Source organism: Lactuca virosa, chromosome 7 (assembly GCF_052849685.1).
Source record: "Lactuca virosa cultivar CGN04683 chromosome 7, Lactuca_virosa_CGN04683_v6, whole genome shotgun sequence".
Lineage (NCBI taxonomy): Eukaryota > Viridiplantae > Streptophyta > Magnoliopsida > Asterales > Asteraceae > Lactuca > Lactuca virosa.
The window spans coordinates 61,952,982-61,961,924 of NC_136432.1; the positions used below are offsets into that span (position 1 = coordinate 61,952,982).

The 8,943-nt window shown below is 36.0% G+C and overlaps 1 pseudogene; it reads left to right on the forward strand.

The window, feature by feature from the left end:
* Positions 1 to 1,656: 1,656 nt before the first annotated feature.
* LOC145126098 (putative complex I intermediate-associated protein 30) lies at positions 1,657 to 3,023 on the forward strand (annotated as a pseudogene).
* The last annotated feature ends 5,920 nt before the right edge of the window (positions 3,024 to 8,943 follow it).

Sequence of the window (8,943 nt, forward strand, 5' to 3'; positions counted from 1 at the left end):
CTTCACCTTGAAATCAATAAATAATCCAGATGCAATTTCAACTTCTGAAATGTTGAAGAAAGCAACAATAATCACACCTATTCAGTTTTCAACAGTGGGGAGAAAAGCGACAAAGTAATGGTGACGATTTCATCATTAATTAGCTTTAAATATATTCAGCAATGGAGGAAAAATAGAAGAGAGACGAAGATGTATACGTGGAGGGGTGGCATTAACAGCGTGAAAGAAGGCGGATGCGGAGGCGGCGTCGATGTTGTCTTCTAGAAGGGGGATGCAGGAGTGCCGACCAAAAGATGACTAGGGGTACATCGTCATTTAGTTACCCGAGCAGAATCTACAAACATTGCAGGTAACGGTGTACTGAATTTCGTTTAGTTTTTGCACCACCACACCGCTGTGTGAAATCGAATTTTTGGAAACGTAAAATTAGAGAAGATTATAATTACTGAAAAAAACGGTGGATATACCGATTCCACAATCTTCTAGTGAGTCTTCTTTTTTCTTGGAGAAATCACATTAATATTCTTCCTAAGCATACCGATTCCACAATCTTCTATTGAGTCTGCTTTTTTCTTTCTCTAGTTGTTTTCTGAATTTTCAGGGTTTTCTTCCGCTTCATGTTCAGAAGTATTTTGGTGATGATAACTGATAAGTAGGCTGATTTCCTGATGCTTTTCCATAACAGGTCAAAAGAGGAGTTCAGTGAGATTGAAGGTTAGTTAAATTTGGAAGGTTGACATGATTCCACGATCCCAAAAACGTTATATCGATTAAAATCATTATTCTGAATATAGAGGTCATTCATTTCTTCTAGAAAAAGCATCGCACTATACTTTTTGATGTCAAAGTACTTTACAAATTACAAGCACAAATTGGTATCTAAGATTTTACGGAATTGCCTCCAACATTATTGTGTTTGTGGTTTAGTTAGTGAATTCACCTAGAAAAGCTTAAAACTCCCAATACTGAAGTTGAAAAGGAGTCGGTTTGAAGTCAAAGTCCAAGTTTAGCTCTATCCTTTTCATTATTATCATGTTTTCCCTGGATTGCATATTATCTTTACTTGTTTTCATAAATTCAAATGGTAACTCCTATATGCACTTTTTTATCTATTCCTGTATGAATTCTAGATTATCCGATGAAAAATTACAATTAGGTTAAATAATACTATAAGTAGAACCCCACTTTGTCTAGACTCTTGATTTTCATTGAAACGGAGTTTTGCATTTTTGTTTGAAATTTGTTTCATAAAAAGTTAAAGGATAAATTGCAATTAAGTTTTTGGTATTCAATGTTAATGCTTCTCATTACATTTGCCGTAACATATTGAGTTTTTGGTATTTGGTAAACTTTACATTTTAAACTTGATTTATACCATTGAAAGTGACTTGCTTAATTTTTTCTTATACCAGATTTCAGAACTTCGCATAGACAAACATATTTTAACATGGGAAAAGGAAGCCTATTATAAATCAAGTTTTTACACTTTTTTTTTTGTCTCTTTTACACTTTAGGGCCTAAACTTAATCTTATTTACAACTCGAATGATATTTATTACAATAAATTCCAAAATTTAAAATGTTACAATGCAATGATGAACATATTTAAATTTGCTGTAATTATTTAAATTCATAGGGTTTTTAAGGAGCTAAAAAAATGTCCAACGTTCGAGCATTATGGCAAGCTTCTTTAACTTGCACTAAAAGAGGTATGCACACTTTTTGTTTTCTACTACTAATAATAAATATTGATATTAAATATTAATGGCTAAAATGCAAATAACATCAATATATACTTCCATTAATTTTGTTTATTATATTTATAGCCTCCTACTTTCATTTCTTCCTATTACAACATTCTACTTTGAAAGAAATAAAAGTAGAATTCTATAGTACAAAAATAAATAAAAGTACGTTGCCATTTCTTGCATTTTAACCCTAATTTTTATAATATCCGGAGTAACCTGATTTTTTTATTTGTTTTTTGTTTTGAAGCTCTCTCGTGGAATGTCAATGACATGTTTCCTCTTAGCGAGAGATTTATATACAACTTTAATTCCAAAGAAGAGCTTAAAAAATGGCATTTATATTCAGTTTCTGAATATGGAGGTGTGTAATTTTTCTTTTATAGAAATGTATTATTTTAATTACATCATGATTAAAAAAAGTATTCTTTTACACTATTTTATTATTTTATAGGTTTATGATCGGCAGAATTGGAAATCACTGATGCTGGAAATCAACAGAGTGGTGACAACACTGGTCAGTAAAATTTGCATAATTTTATAATTTATTATTATTATTGGAATGTTTAAATGATTATAGGAGTATTCTCTGGGAATCTTTCTCAAGATGTTACTGATAGTACAAAATGGAATATTAGCCGGAGAGGATTTTGCGGAATGAGGTCTAAAAAGCTCGATATCAACCCTTTTACTTTTTTATTTACACATTTACCCCCTGAGCTTTCTAACAATCTTTCTTTCTAATTATCATCCCTACAGTTTGACGGTTTTATCGATTTAGACCCCTACGATACCGTAGCACTAAAAATCAGAGGATATGGGAGGAGTTATATATCTACTGTAAGTTCTTACTTCTTATATATAAAATATGTAAACACATTTTGAGTATTTGGTTATAAATAGTTTTATAATTTTTGTTTCAGATTTACACCGAAAATTGAGTGAATTCTCCTGGACAAATGGAAAAAAATTCATGGCAAGCTTTTGTGTCTGTGCCTAAACACAATAAGGTTGTTGCAAAGGTAAGTTTTCAATGCATTTTGTTAAACATTTTAGGATGTTAATGATGAACTTTGGAATGGAATTGCAGATTCCGTTGGCGCATTACCTTCGAACATGGAGATGGAATGTAATTGAGGTGGATATAGAAATTAATCCATCAAGAGTTGTTGGAATTGTATTCTTTGTGAATGCTGAAGGTGGTGTACCTGGTGGACAAACTGGCCCAGGTGAATTCAGATTGAAAATTGATTGGATCAAAGCCTTTAGAACACAATAAATTAAAAAATATATATAAAAGTATAAAACATTTATGTTTTTAGTATAATAATATGAACATAGGAACTTATAAGTGCATAAAAGAGTTACCATTTGAAGTGCATACAGGAGTTACCATTTGAATTTTTGTTTTTAGTGTAATAATAGAGTTGTTAAGTCCAAGTTTAACATTTCTGTTTTTAGTATAATAATATGAAAAATGTTTTTGATTATGTTGTGTTTAGTCTTGAGAAGGATTATGGAATGAAATATTGTCGATATGAAGCAGGTGTTGATGTTTTCTTGTCTGGATACGTTTTTCACTTGAAGATTTTGCATGAGAGAGACCTAGGCTTGTTAAATGGACAATGTAAGAAAATCTTGTCATTTTCATTTTGAAATTTAATGAAAGGTGAAAAACAAGAACACAGTAGAAATATAATGATTTGTATTTTGTCTTAATGCAGCTGAAAGTTATCAAGTAAAGAGAGTTTCCTCAAAGGTAGCAAGGAAAGAATTAAGAAAGTTGAAGCTGGTGAGTAGATTTTCTGTGAAAAACTAAGTATTATATAATACAATTTTATCTAAATTATTTGATTATAAGAATAATTAGTAATTAAAAAAATTATAATATGTCGTTACATGCTGCAAGAGATGTTGGAGCCCTTATAGAAACTAAGGACAAACTCGAGAAGTGAGTTGTAGAGCTGACATGGAGATTAGACTTTGAAAAGCATTTGAGGGTATGTTTTTTTATATTTCTTGTATATAATTAGTTTGTAAATTTTGTTACAACTTCTATTGATTTGTTTTATCTTTCCATGGAACGATTATTTGTATGACATTAATTTTTATGCAATGGATTGTATTTTTTGTATATGATATCTTATTTTCTATTATGAGACATTAAATACAAATTTAATTTGAAAATTAGTAAATCTATAAATAATATTTTTTTAAAACATTTAAATTTATGATACGCAAAAATATGTGTCATCTTCATTTATGACATGGCCTTTCTTGACAGGGGCTTTAATGATACGCAATGCGAGTCGTAAATGTGCGTCGTAAGGTTACGACACGCAAATGCATGTCATCTTCCTTTATGACAGGGCCTTCCTTGATACGCAATGCGTGTCGTAAACGCGCGTCGTAAATGCGTGTCGTAATTGCGCGTCGTAAATAGACGACGCGCAAAAGCGTTTTGTCTCTCGTTAGGACAGGGCCTTCCTTGATACGCATTTGCGCGTCGTCTGAGCGTTTTACGACACACATTGTGCGTCGCAAAAGGCTGTTTTTCTAGTAGTGCGAGTTTCAAGGCTTCTAGCTGTGCCTCCTTGATGTGCTCGGACAGATGGGAATGGATGGTCATGGTTAATGATTTTACTCGGTGACCCGAGTATTCCTTCCGACTCAGGGCATCCGCTACTACGTTGGTCTTGCCTGGATGATAACGAATTTCACATTCGTAGTCATTTAGCAGTTCCACCATCGTCGTTGTCTCATGTTGAGCTCCTTTTGATTGAGAATGCGTTGAAGACTCTTATGATCTGTGAAGACGGTGCACTTTGTACCGTAGAGGTAGTGTCTCCAAATCTTCAGGGAAAATGCCACGACTCCTAGTTCGAGGTCGTGCGTGGTGTAGTGGACCTCATGGACTTTTGAGTTGTCTCGGGAACCTCTTTCTCTGGACTATGAGCGGATGGTGTTCCGTATTGTAGTCGGCACTAAGCGGTGTGGGGATTTGGCTACGGGGTGGCTTCGGGGATTTAGTCGATTCGAACTCGACTCGACGTATGGTTGGGATTTTTTTGGGTGGTCTTCTGGGAATATATCGGGAAAGTTACAGACTTCCGGAATGCCCTGGATTTCTTTCGCTTCCTGACACTCACTCTTATCTTCGGCTAAGTTAGGCATAGTACCCCTTGTATAGGTACTTTCGATCCTTGACGCAAGGTACTAGTCATAGGTTTGTGTTGGATTTGTCTTCATTGATGACAAGGGTTTTGTTATTTGGTAAGTTAAATCAAGCGGCCTTTTCGTGACATATGTTATTAGTATGATGAGGATTTAACTAAAACATGTAAATGGTTGCACCAATTTTCCTTTTGTCAATTGGTATTAAGTCGATTTAGAAGGAATGTTCACTTAGTGTTACAGTGCATCCTAGGTATGGGTTGTTGGTGGTGTTAGTTCTTCCCCTAACTATTTCTACCAGGAATATTTTGTGAATGTTTGAGGTTTATATTTGAGTATGCATTTATACCTCGTGACTCACGAGTCTCCTGTCCTCACTCTTATTGTAAGGTATGCATGCATATGATTTATTTGTGGAGGAAATATAACGGTAATCACAGCGGGGTTCCATGTAGGTTCCTCATGTCCCGCGGTTGGAAATCCTATGACACTGCTGACCTTTTTGCTTTTAGTCTTTGGGCACTCCCTCTTGCGATGCCCCACCTCTCCACATCCGTAGCAAGCCTGACTCACTCTAGCAGTTGCGGATCGGGTGGTTTGTTGGGCCGACATTCTATAGAAACGGGCGGTATGCCCTTTCTTGTTGCATTTGCCGCAATGCAGTTCTCGGCAGTATCTATGGTGATGAAAGTTACACCTGATGCATTTTGGCAGGTTTCCAGCATATGGTCTTGTCGACATTGAGGCAGTTCGGACAACAGTGGCATGGGCTGCCACAGTTTCTTGTCTTTTGGTAGATCCTTGAGTCAGACGGTCCTTTTTCATGTTCCCGATCTTTCTCTTCTTGGGTAGTACTCCTCCATTGACGTGGGAGTTCTTAGGTTTGTAATATGGGGGGTCCTTGCAGGTACACACCTGTTGGTGTCCTTGGCTGTCACTGTGATTGGAACTGTAGGCACTGTTCTCGTTTCCGTTGGTGTTGTCAACGCTAAGTTGGGTCATTACGGCTGCCACAACGGCTGTTACGGCGGCTTGGAATGTAGCGGCGTCCATTCGTAGAACTGGTGTTGAGCCGGTATGCCGGCTACTCCTGCGTGATGGCATGATCCTGTCGTATGTAATGAGTTAATAAGTAACTATGGTCATTGCTAGTTGTATCTCATCTACACTTATATTTATATACATATAAACTACATGTTTTGTTGTACAAATTCCTAAATGTTTTGACCAACATTATCGAAATGCACTTATGTTAGTAAGTAGTGGTAGGTATTGTACAAATGTTAAGTTACCAAGATAGAACTTAGAAGTCAAAAACATTAAGTTGGTCCGGGGCATACTGGCTTTGGAGGGCGTATCTCGCTTGGTTTACTACCACCGATTGTGATAAAGGCGTGATGAGTCTAACACATAGTGGAAGTAGCGTAGTCACCAACTCTCTAGGCTATAATAGCTTATCAGGTGCCACTTTGGCTCGCAAAGTGTCCGACCATCTCAAACATCTCACGAGTGGCCTCCTCCGCTCTCTGTCCTACCATAACTGCCATAGCTTCAGTTGTGATTTCCCTCTCCTCGAGAGTCGAATGTCTCTCCTGGTACTCCCTCGTTCCTCTCGAGCGGTGGTGAGGTCCTCATGGATTCGGTCAATGAGATGGTAAGTCTGAGGGTAATCACTCACCAGCAGTCGAGTGCGTGTGGTTGTGGCCTCAGTCGCGGCCCCCAGCTCCACGATCCGTTTCGCCGACACCCTGGTCTGTTCTCCGAGGTGTGTGATTCGCTGAACCATAACAGGGAGGGCCCTGTCTGCCGGTTCCCTGCGACTGAGGTTATAGAAACCTCGTTGCATGTCATATGAGGAACGCTGGCGTTGCTGCCTGTTTCATCTCTCTAGGTCCTCTGTCCAGCGGGGCATGGGTCCCTGGTAGCCCAAACGATGTGCGGGAACTTGGGCGATATATCGAGGATTTATGACTTCGGGCTCTGCGTCTGAGTTCTCCTCCTCTTCTTCTTCTTCCTCTTCCCCTGGATCCTCTTCGGGACCCTCTTCGGGTTCTTCTTCCATTACGTGCGTGCGAGAATAGAGATATGAGGAATACATGAAAAGCTTAAGTCTATAATTTTGTAGTATTCCAAAATACTCCTATAGTATTTTAAATTTTATGTTTGATTCTAAAGTTTCTTGGTATATAGGGTTGGTAAGTTTTATATTTGTTGCCCACCATGAGCATTCCTAAACACATGTTGGTCATATCTCGTATAAATATAGTTGACCAGGCTATATTTATCCCATATATGATAACATAACTGTCTAGAGGCTTAACCATAGTGTTTAACTCCTCTAAATACTTTTATATAGTTCTTATTATGAAACTGCTTCTAGTATGTATGCATGCATGTATACTCTTATAAAAATACTTATATTATAAAAGGTATACTTTTAGTTAGAGTGTTTTAGTCCCATTGTATTTATAGTTGTATATCTTAATTGGTTTGATATACTTAGTTCACTATAAACAATATTTTGATACCAATCTGTCACACCTCCAAACCAGAACGGCGGAAACGTTTGGGGGCGGATGACTTTCATGTACAATATCATAACAATTGAATAATAGAGATCAAAGCATCACAACCATTATATTGATGTATAATATGTTTACATTGTACTAAAAAACATCGTTTACATGGTATCGAATGCATTGTGACAATAATGAAATAATGAGATGCGACGACGCCTCATCCACCAAAAACTCTTGTGATTACCTGGTTACTGATTTCCTGAGAATACAAGTGATTTTGAAAAGTTTCAACAATTAAGTTGGTGAGTTCGTAAGAGCTTTGTATGAGAAGGATTTGTAACTGTTGCGTGTGAAATGATAATGTAAACTTCCAGAAAATCCAATATTATCTTTATAAATGAGTTGTAAGTCTAAAGACCAAATGTAAGTAATGATGTACTGAAAAGTAGTGTTCTGAAGTTTTATCTCTATATAAAAACTACTTAAATATATGTTATCCTTGTTTAAAGTCCCAAGACTAAAAATGTAAGTGATGGTGTACTAAAAAGTAGTATTAGTAAGCATTACCTTTATATAAAACTACTTGAATGTATGTTATCCTCGTTGTGAGTCTTAACCCAAGACTAAAATGCAAGTTATACTTTACTGGAAAGTAGTATTAGTAAGCTTTACCTTTATATAAAACTACTTGAATGTATGTTAAACTCGTTGTAAGTCTTGACCCAAGACTAAAATGTAAGTAATACGTTACTGGAAAAATGGATTTAGTAAGTGTTATCATTTTGTGAATCTATTTGAGTGTACGCTAGCCCATAAACCCAATGTTTTGTCAATACTATAATGTGAGTTATTATAACCATACTAATGCGACCGGTTGCCTGAACGACGCGCTTCAGACGTCGGAACTATTTACGACATTTGTCACCCCAGACCTGTCGGTCTAACTGTAGCTAACAGTTTAGGTGCGGGGTTTTTAATCCCGTATAGATCTATACACAAGTATCAAACTCTCCCTCCAAGAGACTATGGTTATAATGCAGGTCTTAGTTGTGTACTCTGGTAGGTACGGTGAAGCCTAAAGTCTCACAAGTCTGTATCAACTAGTTTACGTCTATTGTACTGAAAATTCGTTTTCTTGTAACAAAAGTATTATTCTGCATGATGGATACATAGTATGAAAATAATTATACCTTTAAAACAATTATCTATTTCTTCTGAAATGATAATGTAGTTTTGTGACTCCCTAACTATACCAATTATAGTTTATCATGTCTGTTTGTCAAGAACATTTATATAAACATTTATATAATTACATAGTAAATATCTTGTGTAGTTTCAAAATGTAAAGTTAACATCATATTTTTGGGTTGTAACCCACAAAATAGTGTAATAACTAGAATGTACTTCTTTTTGATAGAAAAACTATATTTTAGTGAAAGCTTCATAAACCATGTAGTTTTTGCAAATCATAAATTTTGTTATGATGATATAATGTAGATTATGTTT